The sequence below is a fragment of the Aotus nancymaae genome, unplaced genomic scaffold (assembly GCF_030222135.1).
Source record: "Aotus nancymaae isolate 86718 unplaced genomic scaffold, 86718_ANA_hifiasm-v0.15.2.pri h1tg000029l, whole genome shotgun sequence".
Taxonomy (NCBI): domain Eukaryota; kingdom Metazoa; phylum Chordata; class Mammalia; order Primates; family Aotidae; genus Aotus; species Aotus nancymaae.
In genome coordinates, this window is record NW_026988442.1 from 24,026,252 (window position 1) to 24,046,411 (window position 20,160).

Genomic DNA, 20,160 nt, shown 5'->3' on the forward strand with positions numbered 1-20,160 from the left:
ACTGAAAGTGGATTCTCCAGCCCCAGTCAAGCTTTCAGGGGATCATGGTCCCAGTTGGTATTTTGACTACAACCTCATGAGACATCTAAGCCAGAACCATCCAGCTAAGCCATTTCTGAAGTCCTACCACACAGAAACTACGATAAAATACATGTTTGTTGTTTTAAAATCAAGGTAATGAGTTATGCAGCCATAGATGACTCACATAGTTGCCTAGCACAGTGTCTGGTCACAGAACAAACAGGCTCAATTAATATTGGTTAATAAATAAGTTAGGTGCTTAATAAACATAGAAGGACACATTATAAAAATAAACGTTTGAATCGCTGCAGTGAGTGCATTCCCACTCATTAGATGCCAAATAAACTTTTATTCAAATAAAATAAATGTTTGAAAGACAAATGTAATATAATGTTTATATAAATAAATGTAAAATATATATATTAAATAATATAGAAGGGCACAATTAACACTTTCCTAATCCACTGATAGTCCTTGGACAAGATGCCTATATGAGAATTCTTTCAACCTTGAGATCCTAAGCTTTGGAGATTCTGTTTCTGTGTATAATTAATACTAAGTCTAGGATTATATAACTCTGAGACTAGGCTTCTGTTTCACCAAGTCCATGGTTCTAAAAGCTTGTGATTCTAACACCTTATGATTCATTTATCAACATATATCTTGGGCTGGGCGTGGTGCTTATGCCTTTGGGAGGCTGAGGAGAGTGGATCACAAGGTCAAGAGATCAAGACCATCCTGGCCAACATGGTGAAACCCCATCTCTACTAAAAATTAGGCAGGCGTGGTGGTGCACACCTGTAGTCCCAGCTACTCGGGAGGCTGAGACGGGAGAATTGCTTGAACCCGGGAGGTGGAGGTTGCAGTGAGCTGAGATCGTGCCATTGCACTCCAGCCTGGTGACAGAGCGAGACTCCATCTCAAAAAACAAAACAAAACAAACAAAAACATATATCTTGGCTGATATATGTTCTTCTCTGCCAGGCACAGTGCTAGGTGCTAGGGATTCAGTAGAGAAAAGATGACCCCAGTATCTGCCCTCCTGTGGCTTATGAGTGGATGGGAACACAGGCAAACACACATGGGCACACATGATGCAGTAATCTCTGTCATGTGGGGAAGCACAGCAGCTGGGGTGGGGAGTGTGGTAAAGGAAGGGACACCAATCCAGACTATTCAGGAGAGATGTGAACAGAAACTGTCCCAAAAAGCAAACAGGAAAAGAGGGTACTTCAACCAGGGAAGAAAGCGCTGTTATAGACTGTGTTCCAAGTAACTGGAACAGCCATTGCAAAGGTCCAGGGGTGAGGGGAGAGAGCCAGCATCCAGCACATCTGGTGAAGCAAAATGAGTTCAGTATGGGTTGATGTAGAGTTGGGGGTGAGAAGCGGTAGAAGAGGGGCGGAGTGGCCAGAGACTGTGGCCAGATGACTGAGAACCTAGTAAACCATGTCAAGGAGTTTGAACTTTATCCTGAGGGCAAAGGGGAGCCAGGGAAGGGTTTTAAGGGGCAGCAGAGTGGTGCGATCTGGTTGGTAGTTTGGAAAGATGTCCCTGGCTGCTGTGCACGGGTTTAGAAGAAGGAGAGATGAGAGACAAGTTTGGAACAAGACCTCAGGTGAGAGAAGAAGACGCCAGAGTGGGTAGGAGGTTGGCCTGAGAGAAACATTTCATTTACAGTGTGAGGAACAGATGGCGGGTGGTGGCAGTGTGGGTTATACTGGTAACCTGGGAGCCCAGGACTCCTGGATTTTATGATTCTAAAATTCTTGGCCTGGCACAGTGGCTTATGCCTGTAATCCCAGCATTTTGGGAGGCCAAGGTGGGCAGATCATTTGAGGTCAGGAGTTCAAGATCAGCCTAGGCAACATGATGAAACCCCATCTCCACTAAAAACACAAAACAATTAGCTGGGCCTGGTAGTGCACACCTGTAATCCCAGCTAGTCGGGAGGCTGAGGCAGGAGGATCCCTTGAACCCAGGAGGTAGAGATTGCAGTGAGCCGAGATCACACCACTGCATTCTAGCCTTGGTGACAGATGGAGACTCCATCTCAAAAATAAAGTAAAATAAAATAAAGTATCTGATTCTGTGTTCAACATGCCATCATTCAACACAAAATGTCCAATGATATCACCATATGTGTACAATGCCCGACCTTACCGCCCTTCATCTCTCCTTTCTGAGCTTCAGTTTTTCTTGTTTACAAAGTGAGGATCATTAACACTGTCCTTGCAAAGCAGCCATGGGAGTGGGGGCTGGTGTGTACTCAGCATCTGCACAGAAAGGGGCTCTGCCATGGCAGGTGTGTTTGCCCTGAAGTGCTCAACACACAGGCACTTCAGGAAAGAGCTGGGTGTTGAGAGAACAAGAGAGATCAGAAGGGAAGAGCAGGGCAGGTGAACAAGAGCCTGGTCCTTGCCTGCTCCTGGAGACCTGGACTGCTCTGGCCTCCCAACTTCTGCCTGGGCTTCTGGTACCCAGATTTGGTCGTTAGCTTCTAGGCACCAGCAAGTTCACATGCTGGTTGTGGGGTTCCCCATTTCTGCAGCTGGCCAGCTCTGCCAGCTCCTTCTCCTGGCCCTAAACTCCCCCAAGGGCTGCAGACACCAGTTGGAGGTAGCCAGGCAAGATCTGGTCTTCCCTGGACTGATCTAAGCCAGGTCAAGTCCCACAAAGGTGACTGGACCCAATCTGCTCACACTCGAGCGCCCCCTCTAGGTCACGCTATAGGTATTCCCTTCTTAGACAATTGTCCATTGGCTCCAGCAAGAGCAAGTCTTTGGAGACAGAACCCTCACTCTCCCCAAAACACGTGGTCTTCTGAACCACACCCAAGGTTTATGTGTGCTCCTGCATTATAATTTGCTTCTTACCAATGGTTCAGTTTTAATTCAGTTCAATCCACAAAACATCAGTTGAGGCCGGGCACAATGGCTCACACCTGTAATCCCAGCACTTTGGGAGTCCAAGGCGGGTGGATCACTTGGGGTCAGGAGCAGCCTGGCCAACATGGTAAAACCCCGTCTCTACTAAAAATACAAAACTTAGCAGGGTGTGGTGGTGGGTGCCTGTAATCCCAGATACTCGGGAGGCTGAGGCAAGAGAATCACTTGAACCCGGGAGGGAGAGGTTGCAGTAAGCTGAGATCGCACCACTGCACTCCAGCCTGGGCAACAGAGCAAGACCCCATCTCAAAAAAAATAAAAAATAAATTGAACAACATAACTGTGGCAGGCCTACCCGTTGCTTGGAGAAAGAGATGGGAGGCCAGCAGTGGTGGGTCTGAAGGTGCACAGTGCTTAGTGGGTCAGAGTTGGGCTTAGGGTGTGAAGCCAGAGAGCTCAGATCATTTCTTTGCACACAGTAGGGGCTCCACAAACACCCATGAAATTAAATCAAATTAGGAGTTCAGGTGACACAAGTCATATACATTTACTGGCCAGCATGTGCACCAACTACTTCTGGAAGGCGATGAGAGACTGGAGAGCAAGATGGCTTCTGGGAAGGTGGGCTGGGTAACCAAGATCAGGGGTGGGAGAAAGATCTGCTTCCCACTTTATGCCCTTTTGGACCTTTTGAAATGTTTTATTTTCACCACGTGCACACAGAGCAAAGTCAATCAAACAAACCATCACAATTAAATAAACAATGCAGGGAGCCAGGCTGTCTTGGCGCTCCATGGCGTCATGCATGCTCTTCCCCCTGGTGAGATACTCCTTCCCAGCTTTCTCCAGCTGAAGAAGTATGCAAATGTCCTGTCTTCTGGTGCCTGTCCCTGCCTCCCTGTGACGGTTCTTCTCTGCTTATCCACACACACGCAGTCCAATCTCCATCCCTGTCTGTCCTGCTCTGTAGCCTGGAGGCAGCTGTGCCTTCTGAAGTCACAATGCATTCAGCCAAGGGGAGGAATCTGCAGAGATAAAAGGGCAGGATGGGGGAGAAGTGGGCGTGTTGATGCCATCCCCAGCTCCTTCCCTGTTTTGCCTTAGCTTGGTCAGAGGCTGAATTTCTCTGTGGCCTCAACTCCTGCCTTGACCTCACTTCTATGGCTCCAGCTATCTCTGCATCAAGGAACAACATTCTCTCTCTCACCCCTTTGGCTTGGGGTGCTAATAGCTCCCCGCTGTTGCAATCCCTGTGTGCCTCACCTCTGCACTTTCTTCATTAAGTTTGCTTCAGTTAAGCCAGCGGTTCACAAGCTGGGGTGACTGCCCTCAGGAGACATTCGGCGGTGTCTGGAGACACTTTGGGTCATCGTGACTGGTAGAGAAGATGCTACTAGTGAAGGCAACAGATAGTGCTAAACAAGGCCGGGCGCAGTGGTTTGTGCCCATAATCCCAGCACTTTGGGAGGCTGAGGCAGTTGGATCACCTGAGGTCAGGAGTTCAAAACCAGCCTGACCAACATGGAGAAACCCTGTCTCTACTAAAAATACAAAAAAAAATTAGCCAGGCATGGTGGCGGGTGCCTGTAATCTCAGCTACTCAGGAGGCTGAGGCAAGAGAATTGCTTGAACCCGGGAGGCGGAGGCTGCGGTGAGCCGAGATTGTGCCATTGCACTCCAGCCTGAGCAATAAGAGCAAAACTCCGTCCCCAAAAAACAAAAAGAGATATGCTAAACATCCTACCCTGTACAGGACATCACCCGCAACAGAATTAGCCAGCCTCAAATGTCAACAGCACTGAGACTGAGAATCCCCCATGAGTTTTTGGGACCCGCACTGCTCCCTGCCTGGAGCTGGATAGTTCATGGTGAGGATCCTGGACTCCTGCTGCCCTCCCTGCACTGTGGTATGATCTGCCAGTTTCCACACCTGCTGTTGATCATCTCTCTTTCACAGAGATGAAAAGACCCCATCGTTGCCCTCAAGCCAGCCATGGTGCAGTGGAGAGAGACCCTGGTGAACAGGGTTCTCCAGCAGCCTTGAGTCCTTGAGGGCAAAGTCTCTTTGTCGGTCACCATGTAGCCCCAGTAGTAGGAGAGCAGCAGACATTCGCTGATTGAAACAAATGGTTCTTTTAAAATATCTTAAAATAAGGCTGGCATGGTGGCTTATGCCTGTCATCCCAGCACTTTGGGAGGCCAAGGCAGGTGGATCACCTGAGGTCAGGAGTTCAAGACCAGCCTGGCCAATATGGCGAAACCCCATCTCTACTAAAAACCCAAAAATTAGCCAGACGTGGTGGTGGGTGCCTGTAATTCCAGTTACTTGTGTCCCAGTGGCATGGGGGTTCTCTTTGCAATGATTCATTGAGCTGCACACTTGAGTTTTGTGCATTTTTTGATGTCTGTTTTTTGGTTTTTGTTTTTAGAGTTGGGGTCTCACTTTGTCACCCAGGCTGGAGTGCAGTGGCACCATCACAGCTCACTGCAGGCTCCACCTCTTGCGGCTCAGGCCATCCTCCCAAGTAGCTGGGACTACAGGCACGTGCCACGATGCCTGGCTAATTTATTATTATTATTTGTAGAGGCAGGGGGTCTTGCTATGTTGCCCAGGCTGGCCTCCAACTCCTGGGCTCGAGTGATCCTCCAGCCTAATCCCAAAGTATTGGGATTACAGGCATTAGCCATCATGCCCAGCCATATGTGTGTTATACTTCAAATTTTATGTAAAATTTTTTGAAACACATATACAGAAACCATTACCATCTGGAAATATTTCTCTGGACAAAGCAGGATTGTGTTTGGATAGAAGGGAAACCAAATGAGGAAATAATCCATTCCAAGTACAGGAGGTTATCTGTCTACCCTTTGCCGAACAGGTGAAAAGAGTATAATTGTCAGGACTGGGCTTGGTGGCTCACATCTGTAATTCCAACACTTTGGGAAGCCGAGGCGAGCTGATCACTTGAAGTCAGGAGTTCCTAGCCAACACGGTGAAACCCTGCCTCTACTAAAAATACAAAAATTAGCTGGTCATGGTGGTGCACGCTTGTAATCCCAGCTACTTGGGAACCTGAGGCAGGAGAATCACTTGAACCTCGAGGCAGAGGTTGCAGTGAGCCGAGATCACACCTCTGCACTCCAGCCTGGGCCACAGAGCGAGACTCTGCCTCAAAGAAAAAAAAAAAAAGAATACAATTGTCAGATATGCCCCGATTTGAAATTGTGGTGCTTAATAAAACAGCCTCTTTTTTTTCTCGACAATTGCTGTATATGATGATATCGGTGTTGAGATTCATGTCTGTTTCACTCTCCTGTTTTTCCTGAATTCTCAGGCATTTGAAGTTACAACTTTCTATGGATTTTATATGTCAAGCTTTCATGGGGAAGAAAGTTCCACCACGGCAAAGAGAATATGAGAATCTGACGGTGGGGTTCTAAATCCTGCGTATCAGAAGCAGGCTGCAAATGGCAGGTTGGGTTTGGTGTTGATTCATGTGACTGGGATTGGTGGGAGGGAAGTGCCCATGGGGGACGGGCAGAATCTAGCAGGCAAGAGACTGCTGCAGCCATCTCTGCAAAGCTGTGTTCCCATTTACCAAGGGCCTCTCCACCCTCTAGTCCCCTAAGGCCCACTCCATGCCAGGTTACAGTGGGGCGGCATGCATCCAACCACAAAGACGGAGTGCTGGGAAGGAACTTGGAGGTTACGCGACGCAGCCTGGAGATAAGTGGGTGGGGTTGGGGCTGGGATTGAGCATCTTCTGATTAGTGTTTTACACAAACACTGCAGAGAATGAACTCAGGGGCTGGAAGGGGGGCAGGAGGCCAGCGAGAGAGTGGAGTGTCCATAGGGGGCTAGTTTGCCATGTGTTTGCCAAGGACTGACTAGAGGGTGGAGAGGCCCTTGGTAAATGGGAACACAGCTTTGCAGAGATGGCTGCAGCAGTCTCTTGCCTGCTAGATTCTGCTCATCCCTCAAGGGCATTTCCCTCCCACCAATCCCAGTTACGTGAATCACCCCCCAAACCCATCCTGCCATTCACATCCTGCCACATGACACCAATGGCAGCCAGGTGTCATGAGAGCCCATGGCCCCGACACCTAGACTCAATCCCACCTCCAAACAACCCAAACCGACCACTTCCCACCGCCTCACTCCTCCATCCCAGCCCTGGTGCTCACCATCACCTGACACATAGTAGGTGGTCACAAAATATTTACTAAAGCCCAGCTACCTCCCGGCAGGTCTCCTGCCCCACTCTGGCCCCTGAGTCCATTCTCTGGGTGTTTATAAAAAATCACCAGATTAGTGTTTATAAACTAATCAGCAGATGCTCAGGCTTAGTCCCCAGCCCACCCAGTTATCCCCAGTCCACATGGAGTAACATGCAAATTTCTTCCCACATGCAAATTCTTTCCACCACCTGCAGGCCTCCAATCACCAGCCCCCATGGCCTCTGCTCCCCACTGTCACTCAGTGACGCCTGTCCACCCTCAGGGCCTTTGCATTAACCACCACCACCGTGTCATTCTGCCTGGACTCCTTTTCTCTCACATCTTCAAAACAGCTGCTGCTTCTTATGACTCAGATGTCGCTAATGTCACCCACTCTCAGGAAACCGGCAACACAGGGCCTCTTGGGAGGAAGACTGCAAAGCTGGGGACAAAAGGGCCTGACGTCGTGGCAGCACAGCTGCTTGAAATCGCACCATGTGCATATTCAAATACAGTATTAATTAAAATGGAAGCCTCAGCTGGGAGCAGTGGCTCATGCCTGTAATCCCAGCACTTCAGGAAGCAAAACAGGAAGATCACTTGAGCTCAGGAGTTCAAGACTAGCCTGGGCGACACGGCAAAACTCTGTCTCTACAAAAAATACAAAAATTAGCCAGGTGTGGTTGCGCACGCCTGTGGTCCTAGCTACTCGTAAGGCTGAGTAGGGAGTATTGCTTGAGACCAGGAGGTGGAGGTTGCAGTGAGCCAAGATCACACCACTGCACTCCAGCCTGGACAACAGACCCAGACCCTGTTTCAAAAAAACCAAAAAACAGAAGTGTCTCCTTGGAGAGGCCTTTCTAGGAAGCAACCTTCCCAGTTACTTCCTCTTAGGGTACTATAACTTTCCCTTGGGAATGCTGATTATAGTCTGCAATTGTCTTGTCTTTTGGAAGGTTTTCTTTTTTCTTTTTTCTTTTTTCCTTTTTTTTTTTGGAGATGGAGTCTTGCTTTATCGTCCAGGCTGGAGTGCAGCGATGCCATCTCTGCTAAGTGCAACCTCTGCCTCTCAGGTTCAAGCGATTCTCCTGCTTCAGGCTCCAGAGAAGTTGGGACTACAGGTGCCCACCACCATGCATGTCTATTCTTTGTGTTTTTAGTAGAAATGGGGTTTCACCATGTTAGCCAGACTGGTCTTGAACTCCTGACCTCAGGTGATCCACCTGCCTCTGCCTCCAAAAGTGCTGAGATTACAGACGTGAGACACTGTGCCTGGCCCTTTTCTTCTTTTTTTTAGTTTATTGTCTATCTCCCCTTCATGAAGACGAAGGCTTTGCCTGTCTTTTCCAACACCTGGCACATAATAGGTGGTCACAAAATATTTACTAAGTAACTGAAGAGAAGACAGGAGGGAGGGGAGGAGGAATACTGGGTGGAGAATTGGGTGTTAACAAGGCAAAGCTGGGGTGGTTGGAAGATGTGAAGAAGGCTGATGGGACTAGAGATGAGAGACCCAGGGGTGCAGCAGGCAAGATGATGCCCATTTCACAGATGAGGCATCTGAGACTCAGAGATGGCAAGGGGCATGGCCAAGTCATCCAGTGGGACAGGTCCTGGATGAATCCAGTTTCCAACTCAAGAGCCAATAGACCCTCAGTTCCTGAGCACCCATCTATACTAACTGATGAGGTGAGTACTGTAATTACTTCTGAGGCACAGCCAGGCTCAGTGGCTCATGCCTGTTAATCCCAGAACTTTGGGAGGCCGAGACGGGTGGATTGCTTGTGGCCAGGAGTTCAAGACCAGCCTGGGAAACATAGCAAAACCCCCATCTCTACCAAAAAAAATGTTTTTCAAATTACCTGGGCTTGGTGATGCCTGCCTGTAGTCCTTGCTGCTCAGGAGGATGAGGCAAGAGGAACACTTGAGCCCAGGAGTTCAAGCCTGCAGTGAGCTATGATTGGGCCGCTGTACTTCAGCCTGGGCAACAGAGCAAGATCCTGTCTCTTGAGAAAAAAAAAAAGAAAGCGAATGTTTGAGTGACTTGCCTAAGGTCACACAGCTAGGAATAGCCATGCCTCAGGGCTTTCGTTACTCTGAGTGGCTATTCTCTACCACTTACCCTGCCTTGCTGCAAACTCTCAGCTTGAACCACAGCACAGGCTCTGAGTTCAAACCCTGACCCTCTCTAGAGCTTTGGGCAAAGCCAGGAAATTCCATGAAACCCCTTCAAGGCCTGGGTTCCGGTTCCCCCAACTCCAAACCGAAAGACAGCAAAACTAGCCCTCCTTGAAAGGCTGCTGTGAGAAAACAGCGATAAAAATTAATTATAGGACTTGTATGTAATAAAAATAATTGCAGGGCTCCTGGCAAACAGCCCAGCTGTAGAGATACGGACTGATGATAGCAGGTTTTTATGGCCCTGTGGCCCAGCCTTCCTGAGGCTGGGGTGATAGGAGCCGGGTCACAAGGTGGGGGTGGTCACAGGCAGGAAACTCCCAGCAGCCCTTGCCATGGGGAGGACTGGGCCTGTTTCCGATGTGGCCTGCACAGTGATTTCAGGGGTGCTTGGAAAGTCACTCCCCTAGCCTGATGGGCCACCATTCATCATCCATCTGGTTGGGTCTGATGTCTCTTGCTGTTTGTCTTTCTAAAAATCTGCCAACAAGGTCGGGCATGGTGGCTCACACCTGGAATCCCGGCACTTTGGGAAGCAAAGGTGGGTGGATCACTTGAGGTCAGGGGTTCGAGACCATCCTGGCCAACATGGTGAAACCCTGTCTCTACTAAAAATACAAAAATTGGCCAGGCACGATGGCTCATGCCTGTAATCTTAGCACTTTGGGAGGCCAAGGTGGGTGGATCATGAAGTCAAGAGATTGAGACCATCCTGGCCAACACGCTGAAACCCCATCTCTACTAAAAATACAAAAAAATTAGCCAGGCGTGGTGGCACTCGCCTGTGGTCCCAGCTACTCAGGAGACTGAGGCGGAAGAATCGCTTGAACCCAGGAGGGGGAGCTTGCAGTGAACCGAGACTGTGCCATTGCACTCCAGCCTGGTGACAGAGCAAGACTCCGTCTCAAAAAAAAAAAAAAAAAGTAAAAAATACAAAAATTAGCCAGGCATGGTGGCGCGAACCGGTAGTCCCAGCTACTCGGGAGGCTAAGGCAGGAGAATTGCTTGAACCTGGGAGGCGGAGGTTGCAGTGAACTGAGATGGTGCCATTGCACTCCAGCCTGGGCCACAGAGTAAGACTCTGTCTCTAAATACATACACACATATACACACATATACCTGTAAACAATGAGCACTTTACATTGACTTCATTCATTCATTAATTCTCAAGGACCCAAGGAAAGGCACGGAGCTAATTTTGATGGTGGTGGAGATGAAGCAAGGCCCAGAGGAGACAGTGACACATTCTTCCTCTATCCAACAGATGTTTACCAAGGCCCACTTTATGCCACATGCCTGGCGGGAGGAAGGTAGTGACAGGGACACCAGGGACTTGCCCAGGATCATAGGAGGCCCTAGGGTGCGAGGAAGTTAGGGTTGGCCCCTGGGTCCCCAACACCAAGGACAGTAGTTTCACTGCCACAAAAAAAGACGGAGTGGCTTGTCCCTTTGGCAAAATGACTCTCTTTTAGGATCCTAGCCCTCCCTGCAGGCATTCACAGCTAATTCTTAAAGGCATCAGAAATCCACATTAGAACTCTAGTATTTTTTTTTTTAATGAAAAAGGAACCTACTTATCACAAAAGCGCAACCAATAAAGAGAAGTACAAAGAAGGTTTGAAACGTGCAAATTTTACTACCCAGAGAAACATACTGTTAGCAGAGGCAGCAGAGCTAAGCGCTCAAGAGCAGACTCAGACCAAAGTGCCTGGGGCCACGAGTTGGCTTGCAACCTAACTGTGCTAGAGTGTGGCCTCTCCCCTGCCTGTTTCTGCACCTGCAAAGCTGTATAATGGAAGCACCTGTCACACACAGGGTGTTACATGTTAGGAGCATGAAACGAGCTAACCATTTGTGGAGTGCTTAGCACAGCACCCAACACAGAATAAGTGTTGCTTAAAGGGTTGTCCAGTGTATCCTCAGACAGGGCTCCATGAAGACATACCACACCTGCTTATAGTCTTAGGACCTGATTAAAAAAAAAAAAATATATATATATATATATAAATACACACACACACACACACACACACACACACACACACACTAAACAAGATATCCCAGGCACCTTCCCATGTCTATGAGCTTCTTTCTTTCTTTTTCTTTTTTTTTTTTGAGACAGAGTCTCACTCTGTCACCAGGCTGGAGTGCAGTGGTGTGATCTCGGCTTACTGTAACCTCCACCTCCTGGGTTCAAGTGATTCTCCTGCCTCAGCCTCCCGAGTAGCTGGGATTACAGGCATGCGTCACCATGCCCAGCTAATTTTTTGTATTTTTAGTAGAGATGGGGTTTCACCATGTTGGCCAGGATGTTCTCTATCTCTTGACCTTGTGATCCGCCCGACTTGGCCTCTGAAAGTGCTGGGATTACAGGAGTGAGCCACCGCACCCTGCCATAAGCTTTTTTCTATAAGTAAGAATTGATTTAGGCTGGAGACAGTGGCTCACAGCTGTAATCCCAGCACTTTAGGAAGCCGAGGTGGAAAGGATTGCTTGAAGCCAGGAGTTCAAGACCAACCAGGCAACAGCAAGACCCTATCTCTACAAAATAAAATAAAATTAACTGGGTGTGGGGGCATGTGCCTGTAGTCCCAGCTACTCAGGAGACTGAGGTGGTAGGATGGGTTGAGCCCGGAAGTTTGAGGCTGCAGTGAGATACAATGGTGCCATTGCACTCCAGTCTGGATGACAGATCAAGACCTTGTCTCTAAAAAAACAAAAGAAATTGATTTAGAGGCTTAGCAACGGACACATTCAGAAGCCCCCTCTTCACTGTAGATCAGCAGTAACTCCCTTGATTGTTTATTTCCTGCCTGTAACGGCATTGACAGCTTTCTGTATAATCCTCTATCACAAAGGTATAGGAACTAGGGCTCATAGACAGCCAAAAACTTGCCTGAGGTCCCACAGCTAAGCCTTGAACCCCAGACATGTGGAATTCAGAGGCAGAGTTGAATCCTCAAGCTGTAGCCATCCCCCTCTCCTTGTCCATCAGAACTGAAAACCCTGCACTGAGAAATCCCGAGGGCTTTGGAGTCAGGTGGCCATGACTTTGAATTCCTGCTATGCCACAGACTGGCTGTGCTTTCTTGAGTCAGTTCCTCACCCTCCCGGAGCATCAGTTTTCATAACTCTAAAATGGGGCTGCTGATACCCATCTCCCAGCATTTCTGTAGATATTGCTACTACCTGGCTAGTTGCTGCCATTTCTGGAATGGTGTTGCATGTGGGGCTCCACGCTAAGTTCTTTTCAGACAATATTTCATTTAACTGAAAATCACAGGTCAAGTGTCCGGCAGGCGAACAGGAATGTTAGCTTCCCTAGAATGTGCATTTCAGGCCAAGTGCGGTGGCTCATGCTGGTAATCCCAGCACTTTGGGAGGCCGAGGCAGGAGGATCACTTGAGCCCAGAAGTTTGAGACCAGCCCGGGCAACTTAGCTAGACCTCGCTAAGGCACCGCAGTGTGCAACTGTAGTCTCAACTACTTGGAAGGCTGGGGTGGAAGTATCAATTGTGCTGGGAGGTAGAGGTTGCAGTGAGCCAAGATTTTGCCACTGCACTGCAGCCTGGGCAACAGAGCAAGACTATCTCAAAAAAGATAAAAAGAATGTACATTTCATATTAGTAGAAACTTTTGGACTGTCACAGGACCTAAAAGAGTGCTTGGCACATAATATATGCTCAAAAAAAATTGTTGAATGAATGAATGACTCTAATTTAGCCAATATCCATGACAAAGGGATCTGTTACATACTGGGTATGTGACCTTGAGCAAGTCTCTTCAAGCCTCTGAACCTCAGTTTTCTCCTACGTTTAATAGGTATGACACAGACAACATCTACTGAGTTAAGTCTGTGCTGGGCCCGATTCGAAGTGGTTTATATGGAATATCTCCTTTAAACCTTACAACAGCATTTGAGGCACTATTATTAGTCCATATTAACATTGAACTAACTGAGGCACAGGGAGATTAAGTAACCTGGCTAAGGTCACAAGTCAGAGGTAGAATTAAGAGATAAATGCCCCAGGCCTCTGATGCCACAACGTACCCACTTAACACCACTCTACACTGCTTTTCTAAGATAACCCACCCTTGTCACTGACAGTAGAAGGAATAAATATATGGTGGTATATTTATGCAATAGAATACAAAACAGCAATTAGGCTGGGTGCCGTGGCTCATGCCTGTAATCCCAGCACTTTGGAAGGCTGAGGCAGGTGGATTACTTGAGCTCAGGAGTTTGAGACCAGCTTGAGCAATATAGCAAGACCCCATCTCTAAAAAAAGAAGAAGAAGAAGAAGAAGAATACTATGCAGCAATTAAGAAGAACACATTGAGGCCAAGTGAGGTAGCTCACTCCTGTAATCCGAGCACTTTGGGAGGCCGAGGCAGGCAGATCACTTGAGTGCAGGAGTTCAAGACCAGCCTGAGCAACATAGTAAGACCCCTGTTTCTACAAAAAACACCAAAAAATTTAGCCAGGCATGATGGCATGTGCCTGTAGCCCCAGCTACTCAGGAGGATGAAGCAGGAGGACTGCTTGAGCCCCAGAGGTGGAGGTTGCAGTGAACCAAGATTGCAATACTGTACTGAAGCCTGGGTGACAGAGCGAGACCCTGTCTCAAAAAAAAAAAAAAGACATTATTGATGACTGCAACATGGGTGAATCTCAAAATTATGCTGAAAGAAATTCAGGCACAAACGACTACTAGAGTTGCTAAATAAAATACAGGATATTCGGTTAAATTTGAGTTTTAGATTAAATATTGAATAACTGTTTCAGTGTAAGTCCCAGGAGCAAGTCAAATGTAGATGACATCTGGGCTGGGTGCAATGGCTTATGCCTGCAATCCCAGCACTTTGGGAGGCCAAGGAGGGCAGAATGTGAGGTCAGGAGTTCGAAATCGGCCTGGCCAACATGATGAAATGCTGTCTCTCCTAAAGATACAAAAAAAATTAGCCGGACATGGTGGTGCACACCTGTAATCCCAGCTAGTGGGAAGGCTGAGGCAGGAGAATTGCTTGAACCTGGGAGGTGGAGTTTGCTGAGCTGAGATCATGCCACTGCACTCCCGCCTGGGTGACAGGGTGAGACTCTGCCTCAAAAAAAAAAAAAAAAAAAATGACATTCGGGATTTTTATATGCCTAACCTGGCAACACTAAAGTTTGCATATGTATGATTCCATTTATGTGAAGTTCAGGAATAAGCAAAACAAATAAATGGTAATAGAATCAGGAGCATGGTTGCCTTGGGTGGGAGTAGGAATGAGTGGAAAGTATATTAGAAAAGCTTTATGTCTTGATCTGGATGGAGGCTACCTGTGTGTATTCATATGTAACAATTCACCAAGCTGTACACTTAATGTTTTTACTTTTTATAACGCTTGTGAGTTACAACTCCATAAAAAATGTTTTTAGGACAGTTGCAGTGGCTCACGTCTGTAATCCCAGTACTTTGGGAGGTCAAAGCAGGAGGATCACTTGAACTTAGGAGCCTGGGAACATGGCGAGTCTCTACAAAAAAATTAGCCATGTATAGTTGTGCACACCTGTAGTCCCAGCTTCTGGGAAGGCTGAGGCAGGAAGATCGCTTGAGCTCAGGAGATCTAGGCTACAGTGAGCTGCGATTGTGCCACTGAACTCCAGCCTGGGCAACAGAATGAGACCCCGTCTCAAACAGAATTATATGCATATATATAATACACAAATTTTTTAAATCCCACAGAGTGATATGCCCTATTACAAAATCTTTGATAATAATATCTAATTGATGGGATATTTGCAAGGTTAAAATGTGATAAAGTTTATGACTCTCTTACTACATTTTAGTCTCTCATAGTAAGAACTCAATGTTGAATGTAAATAGCATTGTTAAATGTAAAGCAGCATTCATACATCATCGTTATTATCGCTGCTTTTTTAATTTCTCTGTATTGCCGATAGATTGGAGCGCCCTCAAGTGTTTAATTTATTACAGCACTTCAGTTATTACAAAGAGCATCCTAAACCCGAGTTTGTAGTCTCAATGCCAAAGGGTAATGCTTTTCTTTTATTTCACTCTAGGGCCACATAAAAAAGGACCAACACATGGCCTCCTGGGAGTGAAGAGCCACCAGGTTGCCTAAGGAGAGGTGAACTGGCGCAGGTTGGAAACAGAGCAAGTCCAAACTCCCGTGCTGATCAGTGGTGAGATCACGCCTGTGAATAGCCACTACACTCCAAACATTGAGACTCTGTCTTAAAAAAAAAAGAAAAAAGAAAAAAGAAAGAAAATGAAATAAAAAAAGAAAAAGTACCAAAATTCACATCGGATCAATAGGTCTCAAGGCCAAGTCAAGCTGTGCCCATGATCGCTCCCTGAAATGTGTCAGAGGAAAGCAGAAGGGAACACGCCGGTCTACCTCCCTTCGATTCAAGTACATTGCAGATATCACCTAGTTTCACAGGAACTCACATAATATTTGAATGTGGCATCACACGGGCTACAAAAATGCTTTCATATTAATAATAGTCACAGCTAGCTTTCAGTGACTGCTTCCTGTGTCCCAGGTACCCTACTAAGAGCTAGATGTCCATTGTTAGCTTTGAACTTTAAAATGACCTGGGAGGCAGATATTCTTTTGTAGCCTGCTTTTTTCCTTCAGCAATACGCTTTGGGCATCTTTCCATGTCGATAAATAGAGCTGGGTCGGAAGTACCCGATTCAAAGGCTGAGAAACAAACAGTCAGCAGCCACTGCCCAGGTGAAGATCAATAATAGGTAACATTTATTGAGGGCTTTATTACACACCAGGCCCTCCACTAATTGTTTAAGGTGAACTCTCTCGCATTTGATCCTTGAGGCAATCCCAAGGTAGCTTCTATTACTATTCAGATGAGGAATCTGAAGCCCAGAGAAGCAAAGGAACACAGTCAAGGTCAGACAGCTGGTGTTTAATGGCAGAGCTGGGATTCAAACGCAGGTCCCTCTAATTCTGGCGCTGGGCTCTCAGCCAGCACATTTGGAGGACAACATGGAGGAGGATGTCAGTGGGGAAAGGATCCAGTGACAAAGCCTGAAGACGGGCAGTAGGGTGGTGAGAGCCCAGGCCACCATCCTCCATGGAAGTGACAGTAAGGCTTCCCTGAGGTGACACCATTTGGATTAATTCTACATCTCCAGCCAATAAAGGAGGTCTTTTTTATAACTTACCAGTTCCTAGGCATATGTCCAGTGAGACATATGTGGGTTCGAATCCTCATTGTGCCACTCTAGTTTAAAAAAAAAAAGACTGGGCACGGTGGCTCACACCTGTAATCCCAGCACTTTGGGAGGGCGAGACAGGTGGATCATGAGGTCAGAAGTTCAAGACCAGCCTGGCCAAGATGGTGAAATCCCATCTCTACTAAAAAACAAACAAAAAAAATAGCCAGGCATGGTGGTGGGCACCTGTAATCCCAGCTACTTTGGAGGCTGAGGCAGAGAATTGCTTGAACCTGGGAGGCGGAGGTTGCAGGGAGCCGAGATGGCACCACTGCATTCCAGCCTGGGCAAAGAAGTGAGACTCCATCTCAAAACAAAACAAAACAAAACAAAACAAAACCGGGCACGGTGGCTCACACCTGTAATCCAAACACTTTGGGAGCCGGAAGAGGGTGGATCACCTGAGGTCAGGAGTTTAAAACCAGCCTGGCCAACATGATGAAACCCCGTCTCTACTAAAAATACAAAAATTAGCTGGGCCTGGTGGCACACACCTATAATCCCAGCTACATGGGAAGCTGAGGCAGGAGAATTGCTTGCACCTGGGAGGCAGAGGTTGCAGTAATCAGAGATCGAACCATTGTACTCCATCCTGGGTGACAAGAGCAAAACTGTGTCTCAAGAAAGAAAGAAGGAAAGAAGGAAAGAAAGGAAGAAAAGAGGAAAGAAGGAAAGAAAGAGAAAGAGAAAGAAAGAAAGAGAAAGAAAGAAAGAAAAGAAAGAAAGATAGAAAGAAAGACAGACCAGCATTATTGCCAGGTACAGTGGTTCATGCCTATAATTCCAACACTTTGAGAAGCCAAAGCAGGCAGATCACCTGAGGTCAGGAGTTCGAGACCAGCCTGGCCAACATGGTGAAACACCATCTCTACTAAAAATATAAAAAAATTAGCTGGGTGTGGTGGTGCATGCCTGTAATCCCAGCTACTTGGGAGGCTGAGGCAGGAGAATCACTTAAACCCGGAAGGTGGAGGTTGCAGTGAGCCAAGATCATGCCATTACCTTCCAGCCTGGGTGACAAAGCGAGACTTTGTCTCAAAAATAATAAAAATAATAAACAACATTGTTGAGCTATAACTGATGTTCAGTAAACTATACATACTTAAATTGAATAATTTGATGAGTTTCAACATATGTACATACCCAAAGAACAAACACCACAGTCAAGATGCCAAACGTTTCCATGGCTTCCAAAAGCTTCCTCGTGCTCCTTTATACGTCATTCCCCATTCATCCCACCCCCATTCCCAGGTAACCATCATCACTATAGACTGCCTTCCTTCACTATAGATGGCTTTACATTTTCTGGAATTTTATAGAAATAAAATCATGTAATTGACAGAATCTCTCTGTCACCCAGGCTAAAGGGCAGTGACCCAATCTCAGCTCACTAAAACCTCCACCCCCTGGGTTCCAGCAGTTCTCCTGCCTCAGCCTCCCTAGTAGCTGGGATTACAGGCATGCGTTACCCCACCTGGCTAATTTCTTTTTGTATTTTTAGTAGAGACAGGGTTTTGCCATGTTGGCCAGGCCAGTCTCAAACTCCTGACCTCAGGTGATCCGCCTGCCTCAGCTTCCCAAAGTGCTGGGATTACAGGCGTGAGCCACCATGCCCGGCCAATATGTACTCTTTCTGTGTGACTTCTCTCATTCAGTGTAATTATTTTGTGATTTGTCCATGTTATTGCATGTATCAATAGTTTGTCTCTTTTTATCGCTAAGAGGATTGAGTTGTAGATGTACATATATTAGATTGGTGCAAAAGTAATTGTGGTTTTCGCCATTACCTTTTTTTTTTTTAATACAGGGTCTTGCTCTGTCACTCATGCTGGAGTATAGTGGCACCATCCCGGCTCACTGCAACCTCCAACTCCCAGGTTCAAGGGATCCTCCTGCCTCGGCCTCCTGAGTAGCTGGGATTACAAACATGCACCATCACGCTCAGCTAATTTTTGTATTTTTAGTAGAGACAGGGCTTCACCATGATGGCCAGGCTGGTCTAGAACTCCTGACCTTGGGATCTGCCTGCCTTGGCCTCCCAAAGCGCTGGGATTATAGTTGTAAGCTACCGTGCACAACCTGCCCTTTTTAGTTGTGGTCATTTTAGATGCACTCATTTTTTTTACCCTGTGGATCTGAAAGATGGTTTCTGAGACTGTCTGAGCCTCAGCTCTCTCCTGTGTAAAATGGAGATAATTAAATCAGCTGTGAAAGGTAGTGAAGACAGAGTGAACTAGCACATATGCAGCACGTGGAACAGGGACTAGGCCATAGTAGGGGTTCCATAAGGGGTGGGTTTTTTGTTGTTGGCTTATTCATTTATTTATTTTTTAAGATGGAGTCTCATGCAGTGGCGCAATCTCAGCTCACTGCAACCTCTGCCTCCCCGGTTCAAGTGATCCTCCTGCCTCAGCCTCTCAAGTAGCTGGGATTACAGGTGTGTGCCATCACACCCGGCTAATTTTTGTATTTTTAGTGGAGATGAGGTTTCACCACGTTGCCAGGCTGGTCTTGAACTCCTGACATCAGGTGATCCACCTGCTTCTGCCTCCTAAAGTGCTGGATAACAGATCTGAGCCACCACACCTGGCCAAGAGTGATTATTTCATTACAACTGAACTGCAGCCGTCCTATAATCTGGCCACTTACCCCAGGATACAGCATCCTCAACTAGATGGCAAAAAGCCACTTCCTTTGCACTTGTCAGTGCCGTCAGCCTGGAGGAATAACAATAGCACCATCAGCTGTGCCAGGCACTATCCCAGGTGCTCGTGTTGAATCCTTGCGAAGCCCTGGGGAGTGGGTCAGTGTTTGCCTCTGTATTACAGATGAGAAAACTGGGATGTAGTAACCAGTCATTGGCCAGGGTCACAGAGCAGTGAAGTAATGGTGCTGTGATTTGGACCTATGTAGTTTGATTTAGGATCCAGAAGTTTCACTAATGGATTACCTAGCTCAGAGCTAGTGAAATAGCCCAGTCACAAAAGTACCTCCAGGTGCCCAGAATCATCTTCAGGTCCTCAGACACAGAGCCAGAGGCAAGGATTAGGTACTGTGTGATTTACGAAGGAAAGAACCCATAAGGGATGAAGGGAAACAAGACGGGGAGGGAACCAAGCAAAGATGTGGTCTCAGGTAAAGTCTAGGCTTTACCTGAGAAGGCTGGCTTTGTGTACCTCTGTACGAGTCAGCTGTTGGCTGCGAGCCTCCCTGTGGGTGAGGGGAATAAACTCCAGGATGAGGTGATTCCTGAGATGGCAGTTCTCAGCAGAAGGGGAAATAGTAAGCCATTAGAAGTCAACAATGGAAGCATCTGGGAGGGGTGGTATGTGAGCCCATGAAGGGCTCAAGAGGTTCCCAGAGGCACACTTCTTGCCTGCCTAATGAACCAAGTTCTAGAACATTCTGGAACATTCACTTCCTAGACTTGTTTTGGAGAATTCTCCTCACTGCGACCAGCATGTTGAACAAACCCGGCCTGTGACATGATCAAAGCACACCTTAATTTTTATCTCCTAGTGTCCCTTTGAACATGTATTTGGTGGAGAAACATCTTCCCTGACACTGAGTGAAATCCCCCCATTACTTTCCTGCACATTCTGAGGAA

At 47.2% G+C, this 20,160-nt stretch overlaps 1 long non-coding RNA gene and 1 other non-coding gene across 2 annotated transcripts; both read right to left on the minus strand.

Moving 5' to 3' along the window:
* Positions 1-2,077: 2,077 nt before the first annotated feature.
* On the minus strand, positions 2,078-3,397 carry LOC105727417 (uncharacterized). Its single transcript, XR_001109768.1, has 2 exons — positions 3,265-3,397; positions 2,078-2,360 (listed from the first exon to the last, which is right to left on the minus strand). It is a non-coding gene; the product is annotated as an uncharacterized LOC105727417 (long non-coding RNA).
* Positions 3,398-16,054: 12,657 nt separating this feature from the next.
* LOC105727396 (uncharacterized) lies at positions 16,055-20,160 on the minus strand. Its single transcript, XR_002478266.2, has 2 exons — positions 19,730-20,160; positions 16,055-16,561 (listed from the first exon to the last, which is right to left on the minus strand). It is a non-coding gene; the product is annotated as an uncharacterized LOC105727396 (transcript).